The sequence below is a fragment of the Helianthus annuus genome, chromosome 4 (assembly GCF_002127325.2).
Source record: "Helianthus annuus cultivar XRQ/B chromosome 4, HanXRQr2.0-SUNRISE, whole genome shotgun sequence".
NCBI lineage: Eukaryota > Viridiplantae > Streptophyta > Magnoliopsida > Asterales > Asteraceae > Helianthus > Helianthus annuus.
In genome coordinates, this window is record NC_035436.2 from 6,316,665 (window position 1) to 6,322,133 (window position 5,469).

A 5,469-nucleotide genomic window follows, 5' to 3' on the forward strand; every position below is an offset into this window, starting at 1 on the left:
CTAGTTGCGAGTCGTAACCTCTGGTTGCGACTCGTAACCAAAACGTGATGAACCGAGACCTCGGTTGCGAGTCGTAACCTCGGTTGCGAGTCGCAACCACCCTTGTCTCGACTGGGCTACTTTGTTGTTTTTGGGCTTTGACTGTTGGGCTTTCTGTTGACTGGACTGCATGTTTGTTACTGCTGATTATATGTTTAGGGCTGACCCAATAACCCAACTGTTTGTGTATTCGCATGTTATACGTGTTTGCTATATGTATTGCCATACGTGTTCGATATGTGTTTACTTGTACCCGACTTGACCCATACTTGGTAACCATGCTAGGGCGTGGTGACCAACATACTTGACCGGGTAAAATATCTACCGAGCAACCCAAGGTGAGTTCACAACTTAAAAGCATGCGTCCCGGTGGTTTGGGACACGAGACTAAAACAACCTTATCCCCTTGTAAAGGGGATACCATTTACATTCCTTCCCTAGTTATTGGGAACAAACTTACTTTTCCTTCCCTTGTCATTGGGAAACCTTTTAGTTAATTACTGTTTATACGGAATGCCACCAAACGGCACTAAACGCAACTCTATCACTCAAGTCCCTACTACATAATACCGATTAGTCGCCGGGGCCAGGCGAACGGGTTATTAGTTGATAGCGCTATTTAGGTTTTACCAACCTCACACCGTGCCATGGTATGGGATCGGTCGTGAACTAATGTACTCAGGCATCCGTCAATGATGATAGAACATTGACATCGGGGCATCCTGCGGAAACGCAAACGGTTACCTAGTGTTCGGTATTGGAAAAACAGTTTAGTCGCTAACTTTTGGGGTAGCTCCCCATGGCATGTATAAACGGATAAATTAACTGGTGAAACGAGTTTTTGGTAATTAAAACTGGACAACTAGTGAACTCACTCAGCATTATTGTTGACCCCTTACTGCATGCTTTGCAGGTGGCCAGTGACTGGAGCAGCTGCTTGGGATGTGTAGTGGTCGTCTGCCCGTGTGTTGGGCATTTATCATGCTTACCTTATGAACATTGTTTAAAACTGTTTACTTATGCTTCCGCTACTTATTACTGTTGAACTTGAAACCTTAAACTCTGAACTTGATATTTGCTAATCTTATGGTTAGTAAGTATTACTTTTTATTATCAACTTAATTAGTCAGTATAATTGGTGGCTGGATCCTGGTCAGTCACGCCCTCGAAGCGGGTGTTATCCACAGGTGGAATTTGGGGGTGTGACAGTTATTATGAATGTTTTTGTAGGATCTTTTGATCTCCTCTTTCATCCGTTAATTTTTTGTAATATGATATTGTAAACCCTAATTTTTAGGGCAAATTTGTTTGTTTGGTTTTTAAATGTTACTGGAAGGTGTCTAATGAATCATATAACCAGATTCAATCATCATCATGTTGCTAACGCGGATTTTTAATAATTATGTTTTTCATCATTTTATTCCATGTTTATATGCTTATATGCTGATAGTAACATTATTTTTACTTAGTAGTTTTATGGTATATTCGATAACCTTTTTTGGCTCTTCTAAACTCCCATCGGATTGCTCATAGATGTTTGTTTGTTATTGAATGGGTATATTTGTCATTAGTATCACTATTAAAATGCGTTTGGCTGAAACCATTTTTTTTTTAGAATTTTAGGTGTTTTTTGCTTTTATGCTACTTTGATTATGCAGCCCATTCAAGTTTTATGCTACTGATTATGCAGCCCATTCATAAATAATGATGTTATGTTGCTGCATATGCTGTAATTTGGATGTTCACTAGACCGTCAGTTTCCTTCTCTATTATCGTATTAAGTTGTTGCGGCTATGAGGTGGGACCTGGTGGCCGCATATTTCCTCATCCCAATCTTAGGATGTTTAGCTTGTGAGTCGTTGCACGATCATTCTCTAACCACCTCTTTTGCAACCAGGTTCGGTATGCTATGGGTTTTAATCTTGATGGATGTTGCATTGCATCTTGATGTGAATTTGCGTAAAAAGTTAACTCTTTGTTAGATTGTTGTAAGAATCATGCTCGCTGCTCTTTTTTTTTTATGAGATTGAAAAAAGGTAAAATGTGGTTTCAAAGTAAGTGATACAGATTATGGTGAAAATCTTAACATTTTGAAAATTTATATGTTTTTTCTTATGGGCTCATGCTATGAAGATGAGGAGGGGGACAGGCTCAGAGGCAGGGTTGAGGTCGAGGCCAAACGCGAGGTCAAGGCTGAGGATGGGGTTCCTTTAGGCTGTAAGTAATTTTACCCATTCAAGGCTGAGGATATCTTGATTACAGATGTATTTTTGTAAATGATGATAAATAAATGCTAGGTAATGACCAGGAGGATGTTACAGCGCCTATGCAAGAAAATAAAGAATCATAAGAACCGATTCCCATGTATGTTCCTTTATGTCCCATGTATCTAATCAATTTTTACCTATAATTGTTGCTTTTGATTCTCATAACATAACACATTTCTTTTGTCTTAATTAGGAACTAGAAAGACATTGAGCAGCTACAAGCAATTGCAGACATCTTGAAGTGTTCTAAATATTTGAAGTTACTATGAAGGACTAGATAGGCGGAAGAGTTGCCTCCTTCAACATTATTCTAAGCGGCACTGGAGCTACTAAGGTAAATTATTTTCAAATTACATGACTTCATAGGGTGTTGGGACCTGGTGAACAGGTGTCAATTTTTATTATGAGATGAAACAGGCCGTGTAGGAACTAGCATTTCTTAATTTTTAGGAGCTTTCGTTTAACAGTCAATTTCACTTGAGTTTATTAAACCTATTTTATAATTGCTCCTTACCTCATTGTGAATTACTTTGCTTGCTGACCTAATTTCATGTTTTGTTGTTGTTGACCTGCACCTTGATATTTAACACTTTGGTATTGACTTGCATTGCTTTTCACTATGCAAATCTTTTAGTATAAATTTACTAATAGATACAAGTTCTTTTTTATGCACAAGTACCATCAAAATGATTATTGTGAGACAAAATTTTGAAATATTTTGCTTAATGTACATGTTTGTCCAACATTTTGTTTAAATCCATTAAAGATATTTCCATATTTTATTGTTAACTAGACCCATTAGACCTGTTGCATGTTTTATCGACGAATGACGTAGCCTGCAGGTTTTTTTCTACAAAAACCACAAAAAAAACGCATGTTTTTTCATCGAAAAACGCAACCAGCAGCAGCGTCGCGCAGGTTTTTTCGATGAACGTTTTCGAAGGACGATGTAGCCTGCAGATTTTTTCAGCGATCTGCAAGTTTTTTTGTCTGGTTTCGGCGAAAAACAACAGCATGACAACACAGTTCTGCAGGTTCTGGCCCTTTTTTTTACCGGGTTTTGGGATTGGTTAAAAAAACCGGTTCAGGATAACCAGTTTTAAAACCGAACTGATTCGGTTGGGACAGGTTTGGGTTTTAGGTTTCAAAAACCGGTTAGTTACCGGCACGATTTTTATCTTTGTATAAAATAACTGGTTCGGTTAAAAACCTGACCGGTTTTTCCAGAAAAACCTATTTGTACACCTCTATATTCCACTGCGATAACCGATATGTCAAGTAATGGTCCTTGACCTATATTTGATAGTTTACCGCATTAACTACTTAGGTATTATATTCATTCGTTAAACACATTATACGATCTTTTAATATTTTAAGTTTTTTAATACATTTTAAGTTTAAAACCGGTGTAAAACTAGCGAGGTCGGCTGACGCACAACCCAACCGGTTTTGTTCGTCATAGTTCGAATCAAAACCATTTATGACCAGATAACTGTGTCTTACTTTTTAGGTGTAGTTGGCGGTCCCTTTTTTTACAAAATTTGCTTCAACCGTCTAAATGTGTCTTACATTTTTAGTGTAGATGGATTTGTAGAATGTTGGTTGATCCTTTATTTTTTTTTAATTTATCCATTCAGGTGTACGTGGATTTGTAGAATGTTGGTTGCTGCTATTTTTTCAATTTATCCATTCAGTAGGGATAATTAAACATAAGTATCAAATAAAACTATTTAATAATAAGTCTTGGAATTCATTAACCGTGATTATATCTAATTATATATCTAATTCTTTTATAAACTATAAATGGCTTAATTTTATACTTCAAATTAGTACTAAACGCATATTGTAAAAAGGCATATGGGTTGAACTTGAGGACAAGCTGATTAAATGGAGTTTTGCATCATGATCTTTCCATTATTTGAAATTTGAGAGATTAAATATTCCTCAAAATTTGCTATATCTTCACCTGTTTCTCTGGTATGTATTCCTCACATACAAAAAATATATGGTTGACTTAAGTTTTATACTTTTAATCTTTTTTATCAACTTTTTGCACAGGATCCAGATACCTAAAGCCAAGCGTATAGGATTTAGTACAAGTGGGACGCGATTTGAGCAATGCCTACAAACTTATAAGGTCCTAGCGACAATTTCCACCCTGAGAATGTATGTGTTTTGCCAACATTGATGAGGAGGTTTCATGATGCCAAAGCTTCCAGATATAAGGAAGTGGTGGTGTGGGGTCCAGGGTCACTGCGTGAGTTCTTGCACGTCGATGATCTTGCTTATTTAGTGCCGTTTTTGTTGGAAAAATATTCAATCTGGGTCATGTTAATGTGGGAGTGGGAAGGAGGTTCCCATTAAGGAACTTGCAAAGTTGGTGAAAGAGGTTGACAGGTTTGAGGTAGCGTTTGTGTGGGGATGGTTCGAAGCTTGATGATCGATGAAGTAGCAACGTCTCAATGAATTTCAAATGTGGTGCATAAAGAAAATCTTTAAGGACTTGTGATTTTTTTCATATTATTTTTTCCGAGTTAATTATAATTTAATACCTAAGTAATGCAACGTTTCTTTCATTTAAAAGTTTATGTCAACATTGTTAAATAACATAATTTATTGTTAGACCACCCGTGTAACACACGGGTACTTAAACTATGTGGCTTATACAGAGATTTTCAACGAATTGTGATCGTTGCATATACATGTATTTCAATTTGTCGTTGTAATCTAATATATTTGTTTGTGTTTTAGTGTGTATAAAATCATAATATTTATGTCAACGGTGATAATAAAGATATTTTCTTTTAACAGCCCGTGAAATTCGCGGGTTCTTAAACTAGTTTGTAACTATTGAGTTTAGAAAAATAGATTTTTTAAAGCGTGTTTGCTCATTCATTTACATACAAGCAGGGGCGGACCTTTAGTTATGTGGGGCGTAGCCCGGGCTACGGCTCAAGTTTTTACTAGTAGTGTTAAATTTCTTATTTTTTTCGATTTTTATACATAGGACACCCCTGAACAAGTACGAGGACACCCCTCAAATTTTTTTTTACAAAATAATAAGATGTTGGTAAGCCCAAATAAGTAAATAATAACACATTAGGTAAGCCCAAATAAGTAAATAATACACATTTGCTAAGCCCAAATAAGTAAATAATAGCCC

The 5,469-nt window shown here is 36.5% G+C and overlaps 1 long non-coding RNA gene across 3 annotated transcripts; it reads left to right on the forward strand.

Annotated features, from left to right (window-relative positions):
- The first annotated feature begins 1,256 nt into the window (after positions 1-1,256).
- Positions 1,257-4,836, forward strand: LOC118491699. Of its 3 annotated transcripts, XR_004891958.1 has the most exons (5): positions 1,257-2,256; positions 2,337-2,403; positions 2,500-2,640; positions 4,160-4,283; positions 4,365-4,836. It is a non-coding gene; the product is annotated as an uncharacterized LOC118491699 (long non-coding RNA). The 3 variants fall into 3 exon arrangements; XR_004891957.1 differs by having other exon boundaries at positions 2,500-4,283; XR_004891959.1 differs by lacking the exon at positions 4,160-4,283.
- The last annotated feature ends 633 nt before the right edge of the window (positions 4,837-5,469 follow it).